We start from the raw sequence: 20,629 nt of genomic DNA on the forward strand, positions 1-20,629 counted from the left end.
TTAGGCAGGAGGTCAAATGTGATGATCACAATGGTCCCTTCTGCCTTTAAACTCCGTGAAACGTTGAAACAGCAGCCTCCCGATTGCGGTCAGCAACACGTATTTCCCCAAATGCCTAAGAAGCCATTTTGGAATAGCCAGAGAGTAGAGAAGCGCTAGATACATCCCCTTTCCCACAGAATTACTTAACTCACAGTATAGGGCCTAAGCATGGTAGGAGTCTGAGGCCCACGTGTGGTCTAATGAGCATTTCTGCTGCCAAGCCAAATGGTGCGAGTTTAGTATGGAGTCAGCGTCACACCCCAGATTTTCAGCCTTAATTCAGTTCCCTTAACTCTGGGAGCACTCCCAGCATGTATCAGATCCTTAATGTAATTCTACTTTCAACTTCTGTGGATCTCTCTCTCTGTGCAGTTTTTAAAGTTAAAATGAAGTATTTTTTAAAGAAGCACATTTGCTTACTATTAACAACGGCTGCTTTCCAGACATTGGAGGCTGCAAAGTGCAGCTCCAGAATTTTAAAATCAGATAAGGCTAAATTCTGCCATGAGTTAAACATTCACAATTCACATATAACCAACAGCAGAACACGGAACCTCAGTCTCAGCCTACATGTCTGACTCAGTATCAGCAATGGGAGTTAGGGGCTCATATCAAGAGAGAGTAGAACCATGCATCAAGTTCACTCCTGATGTAACTCCACTGAGTCAAGAACAAGGGTGCTAGGAGCGCCAGATGTGGGTTTATCTTCTGCACAAACCCTGTCTTGTGCAGTTAAAAGATGGGACACAAAGAGTAGGTATAAGTGGTCAGTTTTCAGAATGGAAAGTGGTAAATAGTCGCGTCCCCCAGGGGTCTGTGCTGGGATCCGCACTGTTCAATGTATTCATACATGATCTGGGAAAAGGGGTAAACAGTGAGGTGGCAAATTTCAGACAATACAAAATTACTCAAGATAATTAAGTCCAAAGAGACTGCGAAGAGCTACAGAGGAATCTCATAAAGCTGGGTGACTGGGCAACAAAATGGCAGATGAAATTCAATGTTAGTAAATGCAAAGTAATGCACATGGGAAAACATCATCCCAACTATGATACAAAATGGTAGGGTCTAAATTAGCTGTTACCACTCAAGAAAGATCTTGGAGACATTGTGGAGAGTTCTCTGAAAACATCCACTCAGTGTTCACTGGCAGTCAAAAAAGCTAACAAAATGTTAGGAACCATTAGGAAAGGGATAGATGATCAGACAGAAAATATCATCATGCCACTGTATAAATCCATGATACAACATATCTTGAATGCTGCGTACAGTTCTGGTCTAATATATCTCAAAAAAGATATATTAGAAATGGAAAAGTGTAGCAGGATGGTTACCCGCTCCTGCCTGGAAGGGCTTAAAACAGCCCTGAGAGAGGGCTGGGGCAGGGGAAAAGCTGGGCTGATTGGCGGAGCAGCTGCAGCTGGGGCCACACCCCAACCAGACCCAGCTGGCCCTATAAAGGCTAGGGAAGAACCAGTTTAGCCTAAGGGGTTTATTTTACTTTCCATTGTCCAAATCCAGATGCCACCGAAGTCCATGACAAAATTTCCATTGATTTCATTGGGACTAGCATTTGGACCAATATGTGTCAATAGGGTTTCAAAATCATAATATAGACTGAAAACAGGGAACTTCCTGGCTAGGCTTAAGCATTCCCGCTGCTCCTGCACACTCACCCTACGTTCTAAGCACTCCTCTTCTGGCTTAACTCTCCCCCTCAACGAGAAAGCATCTTTACTAGATTATTTTAGAAGAAAATGTAATTGCTGATCATTCATTTAACAACAAAAGGAGTAATTTGCACATTATCTTTGAAGATGATGAAATTGAGCTATGCGTTTGTGAATCAGAGAGAGGACAGGAATACTATGGAAACCTGTCCTTGGCGTAAGCAACAATACCTCAGAGATGTAGTTTACCTGAGTGTTAAAAAGTCCATTATTCAAACTGCCTGCAGTGCTGACAGAGAACAAAAGGCCAGTCCATGGACTGATAACGTGGTTTGCTTCAGTTTCAACATCCACTGTATAAAGATCTCTAACACTGACATCCTGAACTGCATTGAAAGTGGAAAAGCAGGATGTGGTCTCCATAAATCACCCCATACTTCAGAAATGCCAATCCTCTCAAAGCTGTTCCCAGAGGAGCGTTTACTTATTTGAAAAAAAAAATATTGATAACTTACTACTTCTTTTCCACACAGTGCTGCTCACCGGCAACAACACTAGCTGTAATGCTAGGCACTTACCATAATGATCCCAGGAAGAAGGTATCGCTTCATTCTAGATGGTGTGGGATGGAGATTTTGTTCCTGGCAAGGTTCAAAGAAACTAGAATGTCTGGCTTGTTGCCTGCCAGCCACAGTAGTGACAGGACACACCAGAGTACAGCTGAATTCATCTCTAGCTGGACTCCTTCTATTCCAGCTGAGTGCTGCGGGCCAGGGACAACTCTTACAGAAGTCAGCAGACTGATTCCAATTGACGTCAGTAGGACCTGGGTCCAGGCCTGCAGGATTACAACTCCAGTGCTCGGGCATGCACACAATGCAGGCTGCAGGCCCCCAGCAGCAGAGGGTTTTCCTGGAACAGTTCCAAGGTGGACACACCACATGGCCCATGCTCTGCCAAGTGTCAGAAGCTGCCAGGGAGAGACCTTCCAGGGGACAGAGCCAGGCCAGCTGTGAAGTGTGCTGACCCAGGCAGTGGCTGCTGGGCTCCTATGGAGTAAAGATGCCTGCCCTCCCCAGTGCAACGCTCATGCTAGTGCCGCAGGGGGGAGTGGAAGTGTGTGTTCGACCCTTGGAGCCCAGTCTTGTGAGGTGCTGAGCACATCCTAGGGGGCAGTGATCACCCTCCAGTTACCAGTAGGAAGAGCGGGCACTGAGGGGGGTCGCTGGCCCATAGCGCTCAGCACGGTGCAGGATCAGGTGCTAGAATGTTCAAGCATCTTCCTCATGGGGCGGGGCCTGACCCTGCTGCTACTGATGTCCAAGGACGCAGGATGCGGCGCGCTCGGAGTCCCAGCCTCAGCTGCTGTGAAGCAGTGAAGCTCTTCACTGCGCCTCAGCGGGTCACAGCTGAGAATACCAGATTCAGGACACACTGATGAGAAACAGAGCAGACTCACCCCACGCTGGTGGTTATGCTATCATTAGATATACCAAGCCAGTAACAAAAGTAAAAATCTGTCTCACCACACTGGCCAACAAGAAGTCAAAAATGCAGTCCTCTTAGGCATTCCAGCCCTGGTATCTCCACCCAGACACTAGACTTTGAGGAGCAGTTATTTAAAACCAATTTCATCAAAGGGCCCTACTAATCCCAAGAGATCAGCCACACAGCCAGGCCAATATATAACTCAGAGCTTACCCAGTAATCACGCTGTTGCCAATCAGTATCTAATATCTAAAGGTTTATTTATAAGAGAAAAGAAAAAGGAGAGAGAGTTAAAATGGTCAAAGCAATCACATACATGCAATCGTTGGAAAGTTCTTGGTCAGGTTGGCAGCAGTGATGTTACAGGCTGCTGGCTTGTGACATCTCTGGTAACTTCCAAAAGACTGGAAGGTCTTCAGTCCATAGTTAATATGCTCCTTTTAGTGTAAGTCCAGAGATCAGAGCAGGAAAGAGGCAAAATGGAGATGCTTCCAGGGTCTTTATGCCTTCGCCCATGTGGAGGGGATGCTCTCAGTCTCAGTTTGTGGAAAATTACAGACATAAGATGGAGTCCAGGGTCACATGAGCGAGTCACATGCCCTTGCATGCTTTGATGACTCATAGGAGTAGCCATTACCCATATTCTGGTTAAAGTGTCCAAAAGACGTCTCCCCGGTGGGGACAACCATCTTCCATAGCCATTGTGAGTGTTAAGCATTCTTTGTTGGGCCATCAATTTGAATAGCTCATTCACAATGTGCTGGCTAGACCGGATATAAACACCCTATGTTACTCCAGGAGCAAACACATTTGAAATTGTATAGTCAATATTCATAACTTTAGATACAAAGATGATACATGCATACAAACAGGATGGATTGTAACTTTTCCATTGATCCCTTACAGGACAACATACTTTGTACAAGATTTGTTGCAGTTGTCTAACCATGGCGATATTACTGATATGAATGGTCATGTTCCAATCATACAGCCTCACAAAGCTCCATTAAAGTCAAGCCCACTGCTGAAGCCAGCAGAGCCACATGGACTGGCATCAGCTGAGGATCTGGCTCTTTGGCTCTGAAATAGAAGTACAAAGTATGAAATCAACCCTTTCCACTCCAGGGGCCTGGGTACCCCTTTGGGGCCCGGCCTGCAGTAAGGGGCAATTCGGATCTACACCACCCCCTGCAAAGAGTTGGAAGGCGTTTGGTGTGGAAGAGGCAGAATGCCTCCTGGAGCTCCTGGGCTCACAATGGCACGATGACCACAGTTCACATGCCTCTGGGAGGGTTAGGTTATCACCCCTGCATGGGTAGAGCCATTGGGACCATGATTCTGTTTCCTCCTCACCTGCCCTGGGGTTCCGTGTGCCCAGGGAAGTAGAGATGGGGTCATCTGCACACAGGGACTGGAATTCCACCTGGCCCTTCTGGGAGCCACAAAAAGGGGAAGGATCCCCTCCACGCCTCTGTAAAGGTCATGCCATAGCATGTAGGAGGATGTTAGACACAGAGATGAGCACTGCACTGAATAACAGGCAAAAATGGATGGGGCGGAGGGAGGAACAAAACAAACTCAGAGATGTCTTTTGGGACTTTTAAACTAGGAAACAGAATTGCTGTCCCATGCTTATCTTTCACTCAGAGGTCTGACTAGCAGCTATAGGAATATCAGGCTTTGTATACATTATATATTTTAATGAGGTCAGTTTATTTTACATGGGATTTGTACTTTAATTGGAGTGACGGGCATTAAGAGGACACATGAATTAATGGCATTATTTATAATCCATCTCATTATTACACACAGCTTGACATTTCATACAGTTGCTAATTCTTTTAACCAATTTTCTTTGTTGGAAATAAAACCATAGTGCTTCATCTGTGATTAGTTAGAACTTCATCTGTGTCTGTTTGTTTTAATTTTAAAAGCTCCTTTAAAAGAAAGGCTCCATGCTTGCATGGCACGACTCACTTGAATTAGTCTTGAATACAAAAATGTTCATGTTGAATCTGATGAATGAACAAATTACATGCTTGTTTCATCTGCCTCGTCTTACTTTTGATCTCTAATATTAGATTGTTATAATTGTGTTTGAGCTCCTCGTGTGTACATTATTGTTTATGTTGCTATAGAAAATGTGAAATTTAATGTGTTTGCTCATAGGCTTAAAAGGACGTTTTCCCTCTTTTCTTATCTCTTTGATGTGTTAATCAAAACCGTGTTATAACAAATGTTTAAGTATTATTTTTAAATGGAATGTAACAGGTTGCTCTCTCCTTTAAAAGCAACTGCAATGCTGTATTATGCTTGTCTCCCATATACTTTTCATTTGAAGGCTACATTGAATTGAAAATAAAGTGTAGGCAAGGGCCATAGTGATTGCAGAATCTTTAAAGGTCCTAAATCTGAGCTCTCATTCAAAACATTTGAAAACTTTTGTAGAACTCTGTGTTTCATCCATCAGAGGGCGAAAACAGAAACACACTAGATTACAGTATATAAATGACTATTTTTTTAGTTCTATGTCAGAATTTAAAGCCAGAAAGAACCACCAGACCATCTAGTTTGACCAACACCAACACCACCTAGCAGCTGCTCACTGAACCCAAAATTGATATTAGACCAAAGTGTATCAGCCCACAGGAGACTAGACTATGATGTGCTACCAGCAGAGAACAGGAAGACTGAGGGGCACCAATGCCCAAAGCCCCTGCAATGGCAGGGAAAGGGTTAAGTAAAATAAGCCCAGATAATCCTGGCAAGTGATCCACACCCACAGGCTACAGAGGAAGACAAAACCCCGCAAGGTCCCTGACAGTCAGACCTAGGGGAAAATTCCTTCCCAAGCCCAACCAGTTAGACCTGGAGCATGTGAGCAAGAACCAGCCAGCCAAGCACCTGAGACAGAGAACGCTCAGTGCCACATCAGAGGCTAGAGACATCATTCCTGCCCATCCTGGCTAATAGCCACGGATGGACCTAGCCTCCATGAACTTATCTAGTTCTTTTTTGAACCCTGTTATAGTCTTGGCCTTCACAACATCCTTTGGCAAAGAGTTCCACAGGTTGACTGTGCGTTGTGTGAAGAAATACTTCCTTTTGTTTCTTTTAAACCTGCTGCCTATTAATTTTAGTGGCTGACTCCTGGTTCTTGTGTTATGAGAAGGGGTAAATAACACTTTTTCCACACCAGTCATGATTTTACAGACCTCTATCAAAGCCCCCACTGAGCTGTCTCTTTTCCAAAATGAACAGTTCCAGTATTTTTAATCTCTCCTCATATGGAAACTGTTCCATGCCCCTAATCATTTTTATTGCCCTTCTCCGTACTTTTCCCAGTTCTAATATATCTTAGCAGAGCCGTATACAATGGCATTCATTCTTCTATCTCTGTACTGGAAATGTCTGGCCTGATACATCCTAGGATCGCATTTGCCTTTTTAGCAGCCACATCATCATCATCATCATCATCATTCCGTCATCAACCAACACAGCCAGGTCTCTCTCCTCCTCTGCCACTTCCAACCAATGACTCCTCAGCTTCTAGCAGAAATTCTTTCCATTAGATCCTAAGTTCATGACCTTTCACTTTCTGCTATTGAATTTCATCCCATTTCTGTCACGCCAGAGCTTCCTGTCTAATAATCCGATCCTCTCCAGTATTGACGGTGTCTCCCAACTTTGTACCATCAGCAAATTTCATTGGCGCTTTCCTCTGTTTTGTGCCAAGGGGATTAATAAAAATATTGAATAAGACTGGTTCCTTGAGGAACTCCACTAGTAACCTCCCTTCAGCCAGACAGTTCACCTTTCAGCACAACCTGTTGCCTTCTTCCTTTTAGCCAGTTCCTTATCCACCTTACAGTTCTTGTACTGATCCCCACCTTCTCTAATTTAACTAATAATTTCCCATGTAGTAACATGTCAAATGCATTACTGAGTCCAAGAATATTAGATCTACTGCACTTCCCTTATCTAAAAAACAAGTGATTTTCTCAAAGAAGGAAATCAGGTTAGTCTGGCACGATCTACCTCTGGTAAACCCATGTTGCATCACATCCCCTTTTCCATATACCTCCATGAATTTAATTATTCTTTCCTTCACAATTAGTTCCAAGGTCATGCATACTACTGAGGTCAGACTAACAGGTCTGTAATTGCCTGGATCACTTTTGTCCCTTTCTTAAATATAGGTACAACATTAGCTATTCTCCGGTCATATGGTACGACCCCCAGATAGGTGGATTTATTAAAATCCCTTGCTACCAGAATAGCATTCTCAAATGCCAGTTCTTTCAGTATTCTGGGATGGAAATTATCTGGTCCCCATGATTTGAGTACATTAAGATATTTGAGTTTTTCTTCCTCCTCAGATGTGGTAATTTCCATTTCTATACACTCATTTCCATGAGCCGTCTTGCCTTCACACCCATGTTCCATATTATCGTTCTCATTGAAAATAGAGGCAAAATATTCATTTAGTTTTGGGGCTATACCTAGATTATGTTTAATCTCCTCCCTAGCCACAGTGCAGAGCAGCCCAACCTCAACCTTCCATATCTCTTATTTATATAAACTAAAGTTCCTCTTATTTATTTTCATTTCCTTAGCAAGAACAAGTTCAGTTTGGCTTTTAGTTATTCTCACTTTATTCCTACATCTTCAAACCTGCAGGATGTAGCTTTATTTACTGTTCAGTCCTCTTTCCATTTGCTATAAGCTAGGTGCTTATCAGTCTAACATTGCATCACCTCTTGTTGGTTCAGTGATGATTTGATGAAGAAAACTCTCATCTATGACATCCAGGAATAATTGGGCCTTACCACTGTTAGTAGCCTTTATTCTCCAATTAAATCTCCAATTATGACACAATTCCCAATAATATTTATCTCTCCAATAATATTAAAGAGATCTCTATCCAAATGCAAATTCAACCCTGTGAGGTTCTATAGCAGTGAAGATACATTCACTGAAGCAGGAGTTTGCTTACACCAGGATGCGGCTACCCCAGGTACTGATCATCTGAGTTAACTCCCAGAGATTCATGATAGGCGTGTCTCATTTTATACATCATCCCCTTCAAAAAAGATGGTGCAGGCCAAATTTGGACCTCAGTTACCTGTATTTGCATTTTCACAAGTGTCCCTGAGCGTATCATTTGTAGGCAACATCTCAGTTTGCAGCTTGGAAAAAACAATAATTTCTTTCTTCTTTGAGCTAATTTGATCTGGAAGAAATGCTACCCAGTAACTCTGGAAGCCCGGAGTGCCGTTATTACAGAGTCACTTTCAGAACAGAACCACGCTTTAATAAAAAGGAACATTGGGGCAGATTCCCTTGGAGCATTCTTACGGGACTGGAAAGCTGGCATGGTGGGAACATTACAGTAGGCTGGAGTGGGAGAAATAGCTTTTCCAGCTCTTGGTAGATTGGAGAATGGTGGAAGGAAATCTCCTTGGGCCTGTTCTCCCTTTCCAGCCACATTAAACACAGAGCACCAGATTCACTCCATTATTTAGGTGCTTATCTGCAACTTCAGGTAGCTAAATAACTTTGCAAATCTGGCTCAGGGGCCATTGCAATAGCTGGCATGCTGGGGTGCCCTGGCCATCTCCATAGCCCCCTTGCCCTTTACTGGACAGGGAAACTCACTACTCTAGAGGGCCACTGTCTTTACAACCCCTGTATGCCATCACATTGCAACAGAGAATCAGGCCCCGTCTTTATTTCTCACTCCAGTGACCCAGTTGTCCAAACAGGCCTAAAGGACAAATAGGGGTATCAGGGCGTGATGTTTTTCATGTAGAAAACAAGCAGATAAAACACCTTACTTGGCTATTTAGAAACAAAGAAATCTACCTCTGAGGCCCTATTTCATATAAGGAAAGAGAACAAACACACAAGATAATGCCTCTTTGTGGATGCCTTTGCTATTGTCATCCAGCAGGAGGGGTGTCTTCCTTTTTCTTTGGTGCTTCCTTTTCTGTGGTGCTGCTATTTACAGAGAGCCAAGTCCTCTGGTAGTTGGGGTTATTGACCTATCTTTGAAGTTTCTTCAGCCGCTCCCCAGGAGTCATAAAAACAGTATGTAAAGATTTGTGCATGTCTAGATAGCGGCATAGTCATGTTTGAAATACACCCACATATTGACAAGAATTATCCTGCAACTTTTACTCCTGCGGTGGTGTTCAAACATTTTATCCTGTCAATTTAATACAAGAAGATCTTGAAGTCATTCCAGGACAGTGTTGGATACCCCTATGCTTGTTTTGTGCCTTATGTGGCCAGTTGTCTCATTGATTTCAATGGGATTATTTCAAAGAGTAAGGCACTTCTCAATGCGGGCAAGTGTTTCTGAATCTGCACCTAATTGATTGGGGGAAGAAAGTAATGCCCACATCCAGATATGCAAAGAATAGAGCTGTGTGCAGATGAAAGCTTCCCTTCATCAATGAGCAAAGAGTTCCCTGCTACTGAGAAAATAAACAAGGGGAATCAATTAACTCAGAATATAAGTGCAAATGATGTGGCTGTGAGATGCTGCAATTGTTTTAGCGGTGCTAACGGAAATGAATTAATTATGAAAGATAATAACGCTAATAAAGAGCCTTCTCCAGAGGGATCAAGGGGGTGGCAAGTGCCATAAACATAACACCCCTTCCCACTCATTAATTTATTTTTCTACTTGAATGAAGGCCACATCAGCAATTTCCTTGCCTAAGAAATGATAAGGTGTAGTAGAAAAGGAGCTCAGAGTGGGCCGGATGCCTAGAAAGATGCCCAAAGCAGCGGTGTTCCAGAGGAGCCGCATCTAGTTTTGGGGAAAGATGAAAAGCACTTTGAACTCCTAGAGCTCACACCATTTTGAAAGACTGTGGGAACAACAATCAATTATTTCAAACTAAGTACCAGAGACTCACCCTGCCATGTAGGTTTGTGTTCATTTGTTTTTACTAGATAGGCACACAGTCGCCCGCACTTAGCCTTCGATCTGTCATTGTAAACCAGAGGGAAGCATGACATACGTGATAGTCTCGTCATATTCACAATAAGCAGAGGTTAAAAAAGATGGATGCCAAAAGGAAGCCTTCCATCAGCTGCCTGGAACACCTCACTACAAAGCCGTATAGTGAAATCTGCTGGCATTGGTTGGTGAAGCCTCAGTAGCTTTTCTTTCTTTTACAGCCTCCTCTTTGAAGAGCCTGTCGGCTAACTCGGGCGCAGCAGAGAAAGGGGTCGTTATCCAGCACTTGATCCATGTACGCTCCACCACCATGAAACCATCAGGTAGTCTATGGTAAGTAGGTGCTAGGGTAAGGGGCTTTAACAACATACTGGGGTGTGATGCTAAAATGTTATGAATTGTTTCAGGTTAATAAATTAAAAGGGCCCGCCACCAAAACTTCATTCAAAAAACCAGGAATGGCTGGTGTTTCTCTGAATGGTTATAAAGGGTTTAGGTCCAGGTGGGACTTTCCATACCTTCTATACTTTCACTTCCCTTAATAATTCTTCACTGTGAGATAATCTTTCACATCAACTCAACAACAAAAGAAGCTGCAGAATATGAACTGATTGCACTTTACTCTAGCCAAAAATAAGTGTTTACTGCTTTACTGGAGGTAAGCCATTTAGACACATTTATTGCTTCTCTTCCTCCTTCCTGGAAAAATCATGGAGCAGGTCCTCAAGGAATCCATTTTGAAGGTGATCAGGAACAGTCAACATGAATTCACCAAGGGCAAGTCATGCCTGACCAACCTGATTGTCTTCTATGACGAGAAAACTAGCTCTGTGGGTATGGGGAAAGCAGTGGACGTGATCTACCTTGACTTTAGCAAAGCTTTTGATTCGGTCTCCCACAGTATTCTTGCCAGCAAGTTAAAGAAGTATGGGCTGGATGAATGGATTAGAAGGTGGCTTGAAAGCTGGCTAGATTGTTGGGCTCAACAGGTAGTGATGAATGGCTCCATGTCTAGTTGGCAGCCGGTATCAAGCGAAGTGCCCCAGGGGTCTGTCCTGGGGCCAGTTTTGTTCAACATCTTCATTATTGATCTGGATTGTGGGATGGATTGCACCCTCAGCAGTTTGCAGATGACACTAAGCTGCGGGGCGGGGGAAAATACACTGGAGTGTAGGGATAGGATACAGAGGGCCCTCGACAAATTGGAGGATTGGGCCAAAACAAATCTGATGAGGTTCGACAAGGACAAGTGCAGAGTCCTGCACTTAGGAAGGAAGAATCCCATGCACCGCTACAGGCTGGGGACCAACTGGCTAAGCAGCAGTTCTGCAGAAAAGGACCTGGGGATTACAGTGGACGAGAAGCTGGATATGAGTCAACAGTGTGTCCTTGTTGGCAACAAGGCTAACAGCATATTGGGCTGCATTAGTAGGAGCATTGCCAGCAGATCGAGGGAAGGGATCATTCCCCTCTATTCAACATTGGTGAGGCCACATCTGGAGTACTGTGTCCAGTTTGGGGGCCCGCACTACAGAAAGTAGGTGGACAAATTGGGGAGAGTCCAGCGGAGGGCAACAGAAATGTTTAGAGGGCTGGGGCACATGACTTATGAGGAGAGGCTGAGGGAACTGGGCTTATTTAGCCTGCAGACGAGAAGAGTGAGGGGGGATTTGACAGCTGCTTTCAACTACCTCAAGGGGGGGTTCCAAAGAGGATGGAGCTCGGCTGTTCTCAGTGGTAGCAGTTGACAGAACAAGGAACAATGGTCTCAAGTTGCAGTGAGGAAGGTCTAGGTTGGATATTAGGAAACACTATTTCACTAGGAGGGTGATGGAATGGGTTACTGGGGGAGGTGGAGGAATCTCCATTCTTAGGGGTTTTTAAGACCCAGCTTGACAAAGCCCTGGCTGGGATGATTTAGTTGTGGTTGGTTCTGCTTTGAGCAAGGTGTTGGACTACATGACCTCCTGAGGTATCTTCCAACCCTAATCTTCTATGATTCTCATCCAGACGGACCATGCTATCTTCCTGAAAATGGCTCAGTCTCTGTGTGTCTGTCTTCATGAGTATGAAACAGCCTTGGGTATAGTTAAGGAGGTGCTGAGGCCATAACATTTGCTGCCACCATAAGGAAAACCCAAAGGGTTTTTCCCCATGGGTATTTCTGCAGAACACCTTGTTCTTGCTCACAGTTCATGAAAGGGAAGGGAATAAGCAGGTAAAGAACTGAAATGTTTGCTACATGAAGATACCTGTTGGCAGCTGATGCCCCCCAGGAATGCTGATCATGTCGAAAGTACCGTCACAGCCAGAGGTGAAGCCTTTAAATGTGTCCCTGTGCTCAGAGCTACCTGGTTGTTTTAAAAGCATTCACCATCTTAAATAACCGGAATCACAACCTCCTTCTTCCAGGGAAATGTTTGCACTGGATACAATGTCTCGCAACTCATGCACAATCTTCACTGGTTTCCTCCTTGGCATTTCCTCTGTGATATATAAACAGTTACAGTTAAATACATGTCAAAGAGATTAGTTCTTTGTGCCTACCTTATAGCCCTCCAAACAACAGACTTATTATCCTGCTCCAAGTAGTGATTACCAGTTGAGAAGCTAATTAGCATGCTGCTATCTCCAAGAGCACAGAGATATACTTGGGGAGAGCCTAATTTTACATGACATAAAGGGCCTGGTTGTTAATAATTAAACCCCAAATAACTGCATTCCAATAATGTGAAGGGTCTGATGTCAGTGTAGAGCCCAGGAAATGCATGGTTAATGCTGAAAACACCTACTCTACCGTTATACAAACACTGAGGAACAAATACTCAGTTGGGGTAAAGGGGTGAAACACCCCTGACTTCAGTGGAGCTTAACCTGTTTACACCCTCAGACAACTGGGTCAAATTACACCTTGATTTTACATTCTGTGCAATCTGAACACCTCCACTGGGGTAACAGTTCACTCCAAAGATTATAAACAGGTTGTCTCCAAGCTCAGGCCTGAGCCTTGGAAGATGTAGATTTGCTTCATGGTTCTGTGAGGTTCTGGGGGGAATTACTCTGGAAAGTGACTCTGCAACATAACAGCCCCTCATGATTGAGATGATCTGTTCCTAGAGCATTTTCAGATCCCATCAGCTGACTGCAGTAACCAAGGTAAGAGGTGATCCCATGCAGAATCAGCTCAGCAAAGGACTGCACTAGAATCTTTCCCTTCTTGTGCACAGTCAACATCACTGTTTGCTAGGTTCCAACTGGCTACACCTGTGAAGAGGAGGATACCGGACATGGATGTTTTAAAAATTCCATCATATAAACTAAGAGCCCAGCCCCTGCTTTGCCTGATTTGCTCAGAACCTCCACCCCTCCTCTTGTTGTGTTAGCCTGTCTTTCCCCTGCTCTGTGCCTGACCCACCTGTTGGGCTCATCCCCTCACATATCGTTTCTTCTAGGCTGCACATTCTGTGGGGCAGGGGTGCCATTTGCTAGATGTTTGCACTGCACATGGCACAATGGGGCCTTGCCTTTCTTGGCCTCTAGGTGTTACTGCAATAAATCTGTTAAATAGTAATTAGCAGTTTCAGGATAAACTGCCCCACTTGGTCCCCCTTTCCAGTCTTCCTTCTGGGCACCTGCTTAAGGTTCCTGTTTCTCACCTCTCTTGGTTGGAGACCTGCATCTCTCTCTCTTCTGATTGGCCTGCACAGCTCCCTGCCTTACACTGTATATCCCCAGCAAGCCAGACTCCCTACAGGCAAGCCCCTGTGCTTAGCTTTCTCCCTCCAAGGGCTCTCAGCAGGGCATTGTCAGAGGCTACAAGTTACCACCAAGCTCTTTCTAAGCAAACACCTTTATTTGGAAGGTCAAGGCATTACAGAGAAAACATATAACAAACAACAGCAGTTCCCATACACATGTTAAAAGCTTACCAGAGATCACCCAGCAGCCCTATGGGGCCCTTGTAGGCCAAAGTCTTCCCAACACTTCTGCAGGAGTTGGGGATCTTGGACAGAAGGTTTCTGTGGCTTTTAAAGCTACGTCATTCCCCAACAACAGAGATAATGGACTGTCTGCCAACACAACAGCCAACACTCCCGACCCTTCCTGGGTCTGTGTAGGAAATCTGGGCTGTAGGCAGAGCGAAGGCTTTCACACCTGGAATTTTAACCCACATTTCACACCCTGGGAGAATCTGATGGGGTTTCACCACATGGGGCTTAATGATCAGATTAGCAGAGAGGACCATAAAGATTATGGGCCATGTAAAGAAGCTTTGTTGCTAGAGTTGAAACTGACTCCTGAAACATAGAATCATAGACTTTAAGGTCAGAAGGGACCATTATGATAGTCTAGTCTGACTTCCTGCACAATGCAGGCCACAGAATCTCACCCACACACGCCTGTAACAAATCCCTAACCTATGTCTGAGCTATTGAAGTCCTCAACTTGTGGTTTAAAGACTTTGAGGTGCAAGTGACCCGTGCCCCACGCTGCAGAGGAAGGCAAAAAAACCCCAGGGCCTCTGCCAATCTGCCCTGGAGGAAAATTCCTTCCCGAACCCAAATATGGCGATCAGTTAAACCCTGAGCATGTGGGCAAGACTCACTAGCCAGACACCCAGGAAAGAATTCTCTGTAGTAACTCAGATCCCACCCCATCTAACATCCAGTCACAGGCCATTGGGCATATCTACCGCTAATAGTCAAAGGTCAATTAATTGCCAAAATTAGGCTATCCCATCATAACATCCCCTCCATAAACTTACCAAGCTTAGTCTTGGAGCCAGATATGTCTTTTGCCCCCCCACTGCTTCCCTTGGAGGGCTGTTCCAGAACTTCACTCCTCTGATGGTTAGAAACCTTCATCTAATTTCAAGTCTAAACTTCCTGATGGCCAATTTATATCCATTTGTTCTTGTGTCCACATTGGTACTGAGCTTAAATAATTCCTCTCCCTCCCTGGTATTTATCCCTCTGATATATTTATAGAGAGCAATCATATCTCCCCTCAGCCTTCTTTTGTTTAGGCTAAACAAGCCAAGCTCCTTGAGTCTCCTTTCATAAGACAGGTTTTCCATTCCTGGGATCATCCTAGTAGCCCTTCTCTGTACCTGTTCCAGTTTAAGAAGGATGAATTCAAACATGGGTGACCAGAACTGCACACAGTATTCCAGATGACGTCTCACCAGTGCCTTGTATAATGGTACTAACACCTCCGTATCTCTACTGGAAATACCTCGCCTGATGCATCCCAAGACCGCATTAGCTTTTTTCATGTCCATATCACATTGGCGGCTCATAGTCACCTGTGATCAACTAATACTCTGAGATCCTTCTCCTCCTCTGTTCCTTCCAAGTGATGCGTCCCCAGCTTATAACAAAAATTCTTGTTATTAATCTCTAAATGCATGACTTTGCACTTTTCACTGTTAAATTTCATCCTATTACTATTACTCCAGTTTACAAGGTCATCCAGATCCTCCTGTAGGATATCCCGGTCCTTCTCTGTATTGGCAATACCTCCCAGCTTTGTGTCATCCGCAAACTTTATTAGCACACTCCCACTTTTTGTGCCGAGGTCAGTAATAAAAAGATTAAATAAGATTGTTCCCAAAACTGAGAAAGCACATCGGAGAAAGTTTTGGGGAGTTCAGAAAAAAGGGTTATGTGCTATGCAGAGGTGTCAGCCCAAATTAGGGGTTACATAAGAAAATGGGGAACTGGGTGGGAGGTTAAAACAGTTGATATCACCTATGAATTAACAGGCATAGAACAATTCCATTAACTTTGCCACCTTGACCTAAACTCACGGGCTAATAGATAAAGTTCCTAGAGATATAACTATAGCTGGAGAATTGGCAGCATTACTTGGCTAATTGGCTTGGGTTTGACAGGGTGGAATGACATCAGAGGACAGCTTTTGGACCTAAGGCAAGACCCTCACCCAGCAGGGAGGGAAACTGCCTCTGAGAAGTCCTGGGACACACGGGAAAATCCAGTGTTCTGTATGTGGTCAGCTGGGTCACTTTGCCCTGGATTGCGCACTGAGGGCCAGTGCAATGCTGGAAAGAGCAGCTGCACCCCAACCTCCCAGAGTTACTCTCTGGAAGGAGGGAAATCACCCAGTCAGTCCATCGATGGCATATAATGGTCACGCAAAGCCATTCACACTCCTACTCCCTCCCACATCCACGTGTCATGCTGCACCTTCCTGGGTGCATCCATCGATCCCCCATGAGCACATTTATTAACTGTGATCAAGTTACCCCGACTCTTCTCTTTCATGAACTAAACAGATTGAGCTCCTTGAGTCTATCGCTATATTTTTCAATTCTTTAATAATTCTTGTGGCTCCCTCTCTGAACCCTCTCCCATTTATCAACATCCTTCTTGAAATGTTAATACCAGAACTGGACACAGTGTTCCAGCAGTGGTCCCAGCAGTGCCAAATACTGGGGTAATCAAAAATGTTTTTAAATCACCCCTGAAATATTTTTTTTCCTGAATACCTATTTTTCCACAGCAAAAAACACGGTTTTTGGTAAATGATAAATGTATATAATGGATTTCAAAAACAATTTCAATGAAATGTTGGTAAAAAGTATTGCGAAAAAGTTCAAGTGGTATGGGTCTATTTTGAACCCTGAAAAACTGGAACACTTTCCCTTTTTGTACCAGGTCTGATACTAACACATAAATTAGAAGATGGGATTGTTCAAAGTCATTAAAGTCTGTAAAAGAGTTGTTTTCACCCCAGCAAATTCTCGGCATCTTTTAGGATTGTTTCCTAATTGCTGGATGTTTGACCTTTGGAAACTTCACACTTTTTTAAAACTAACGGGTATGAAATAGCAAAGCAGATCTGTTAGCTAAAAATTGGAAATGGTTGAATTTGTTAGCTCTGTGTTTTGGTGCTGGCTGAGATACACAGTCAATATCATTATAGTTAAAGTTGTCATCTAAAAATAAAAATAACAACTGAGGATCTGCCCAGATAGAGTCTTCATTTCAAAGGTTCTTGATAATCTAAACAAGCAGGTTCAAAACATCATGCTCAGCATCTCACATCCATCTTGCTTGCACCCCTACAGTTAACTCAGAAAAAGCACCAGGAATAAGATGTGTACAGTTATTTTGCTTATTAAGTATAATGATATACATTGAGCAAAACCAATTAGCAATTCCTGTTTACTCAGTTCTGTCTGAAGTTTCCTTGGGCTTAATCCTTGAGGTTTTGTTGTGTCTTGCAGTAAGTCTGGCTAAGAAGGCTGGGATGGGGTGAACTTCAGTGATAATTATCACTCTGTGTCTATGTTCATAAGCATATTTAACCTAACTGAGAATCTACTATTAATGGAAAACAATTAGCAGGCTGTGTGGGAAGGTAGTTGTGTAAAATATTATGTGCAAGATAGAACATGGCCTATTTTTCCATTGATGATGATGGAGTGTCCTGCTGAGTTTGACAGATGAGCTACTGTCACTTATTGTGGGTCCTAATCTAAGACCAAAGACCAATTGAGGACCTCAGTGTGGTCTGCAAGTGCCACAGGTGAAGAAAATTGCAGATGAATGTGCGGTGCTTTTAGCTTTTCACCTTGCACGTCTCTCCTCGATTGCAGCACTCCGCAAGCTCTTGTAGTCTTTCAGTCCAAGGTTACAGAGCTGCCACCATCTCATCTTGTCATAAGCTTCCAGGTGTTAAGGTTGACATCGTGAGATTGGCCTTAAGAATGTCTTTAGAATGTTTTCTTGGTCTGCCCCTAAAACGAGTTCCACTCTGCAATTCTCCGTAGAAGATGGCCTTCAGTATTCCATGGCCAGACATGTGAACCACATAACCCCATCATCTCAGCTCCGCTCTCACTATAAAATTTTCAGTGCCTGTGATGTTGTAGCACCCAATGACCTCAGTGTTTGGACTAAACCTTGCCCCATAATTCCCATTATCTGCTGTAGCCATTGTAAGCAGAATTGGTCCAACTGTTTTATGCACCATCAATAAGTGGTCCACGTGTCGCAGCCATGGAGAGGAGGGGTGATGATGATGCCATGGTAAACATCAATTTTTGTATGCGACCTGACACCATGTTCATTCCAGAGATGACTCTGAAGCTTTCCGAAGACATTGCTGGCTGCCCCAGTGGGCTTCATAATGTCATCGGCAACCAGTGCATCTCATGAAATGACACTGCCTTGAGTGGTGCATCGTCAACGGACACAACTGGAGAAGTTGCAGTACTTCCCGGTTGAGGCTGGACCATGACTTCTGGCTGATCGTAAAGCCAGGAAGTTTTGCTGCACATGCACAGCAGTCTATGAGCAACTGAGAGTCCCTGAGGTAACGGGCTAATAAAGCGCAATCATCAGCGAACAGTAATTAATGACTAATTGTCTTAATAACTTTTGTCTTTGAACTTGATGTGATGCAGATTCATGAGACCTCCACCTCTACAGTACTGCATATCAGTGCTCTAGCGGTCTCTGAAGGCATCTATTAGAACAGCTGCAAACTTTATGCTAAGTATGTCAGAGCAAGAACACAGCCTGGTTTTACTTCATTGGTGACAACAAAGGGAGCTGAGAAGCACCCTTGGTGGACACAAACCTGCATTTCTGCATGAAAAGACTGAATAATGTTGACAAACTTACTGGGGCAACCAAGCCTGTGGATCAATAAAAACTACATCTAGGTCTTGATTCTGCTCATGACATTTCTCTCTGAATCTGCTGGAGTGCAAACATCATGTCTGAAGTCCCATGCCCAGGATGGAAGCCACACTGGCTTTCAGGCAGTATCTTCTCTGCAAGTGGATCAATTAGCCACTTTAGCATGACTCAGGTGAGTAGCTTTCCTGCAGTGGCAAGGCGCGAGATGCCACAATGGTTACCGCAGGAAGCGCAATTGCCTTGCCTTTTGCAAAGGTGCGATAATTTTGGCTTTAAGTTCCTGTGGCACAGCCTCCTGTTCCCAAAACCTTTCAGCAGAGGCCAGATCATCACACGCTGGTGTTGACACGGTGCAAGAGCAATGCCGAACCTTATGGTTTCCACTGGGAGCCCCACAACCCGCTTGGGAGGCTCATGGTACTGTGACCTCCCCTAGAGCCACTCGCCCCGAGTAAGAATCTTCCTTTTAAAGCACCACGGCAGCAATGCTGCTGTCAGCAATCTGGGTGGGAGTCACAACAGCACCCGGCATTGGCCTGTCTCTGCTCCCATTGGAGACGATGACAACAGCCCCTCCCCACCACCCATTAACTCCAATGGGAGCACAGGTCGGCCCATGGGGAGTGCGTTGGGGCATAATTCTCCTTTGATTCACACCAAGACCGTAAATAACCTCACTGGGGCTGCAGGAGGTGACTTCCAGGCAGAGTCTTGCCCTATTCTTATAATTTTGTTTAGAGCAAATGATTTTTGACACACAAATATTTGTATGTTGTCAGGTTATCCAAGTAACGAGCTCCTCTTAGCGAGGAACAGAAAGTGATCTACAGACAGCATTGTCTAAGTACAGGAACCCCTCGGGCCCATGCAACCTCATTGGATTAACAAATTGCCTCCCTACAGGCAGATGGAGACTAAATGAGGCCTGGGCCCACCAGAATCTCTGCCTCCACCAACAAAGCTTTCTACTTGCTTATGAGGGGAGGGCCACAGCAGCACCTTCCTGGGGCCTCCCAGGTGACCAGGAGAAGATTTGGTGCCTCTCAGCTGTCTTTGTGACTCTGGGCTGAATTCACTGACCAGCGCTCAGCTCGCCCTGCCTATTCTCAACCAGGAGGTGCCCAGGGCCAAGCAGATCTCTCGGCAAATGTCGGGCAGGTGAGAGCTGCTATTTCCACACCTCCCATGCAGGATCCTTGGTCTCCTCGTCAGGGGCCTCCTGCAAACCCAGGCACCTGAGTATGGTGTTCCAAGCATCTTGTCTTAAACCAGGGGTGTCCTGCACAAATGAAGGCCTGATTCTGATATCCCTTTGGTTTCACACCACTGTCCTGGGCTTTCTTTGGGTGTGGGTCTATTCTAATATTATGCCAGTCTGGACTCTGGCCAAGGGGCCATTACAGCCACCAGGGATCACTTGGGCATAAGAGGACATGGCAATGCCCCCTTTGCCGTGGGATGTAACCTACACTAGCTCACCTGAGGATTTCCCATGCTTCAAGAGTGTTGGATGTGCCGCTGTACCGGCGGGGGGGGGAGGGGGGGGAGGTTGAAGTGCCAAAGCTGTCATGGGGCTGAAAATCTGACTGACTGTGGCATTGGAATGACTCCTGATTACATCAGCGCAAGAGAGATCAAAAGGAGGCCCTATTGGTGTCAGCCATTTTGGATTCCCTTTGCAGCTGGAGGGACTGGCTGCGGTCTCTTTTGTGACTTTCAAACCTTTGGTTTCAGAGTAGCAGCCGTGTTAGTCTGTATCCGCAAAAAGAAAAGGAGGACTTGTGGCATCT

This window comes from Lepidochelys kempii, chromosome 9 (assembly GCF_965140285.1).
Source record: "Lepidochelys kempii isolate rLepKem1 chromosome 9, rLepKem1.hap1, whole genome shotgun sequence".
NCBI classification, from domain to species: domain Eukaryota; kingdom Metazoa; phylum Chordata; order Testudines; family Cheloniidae; genus Lepidochelys; species Lepidochelys kempii.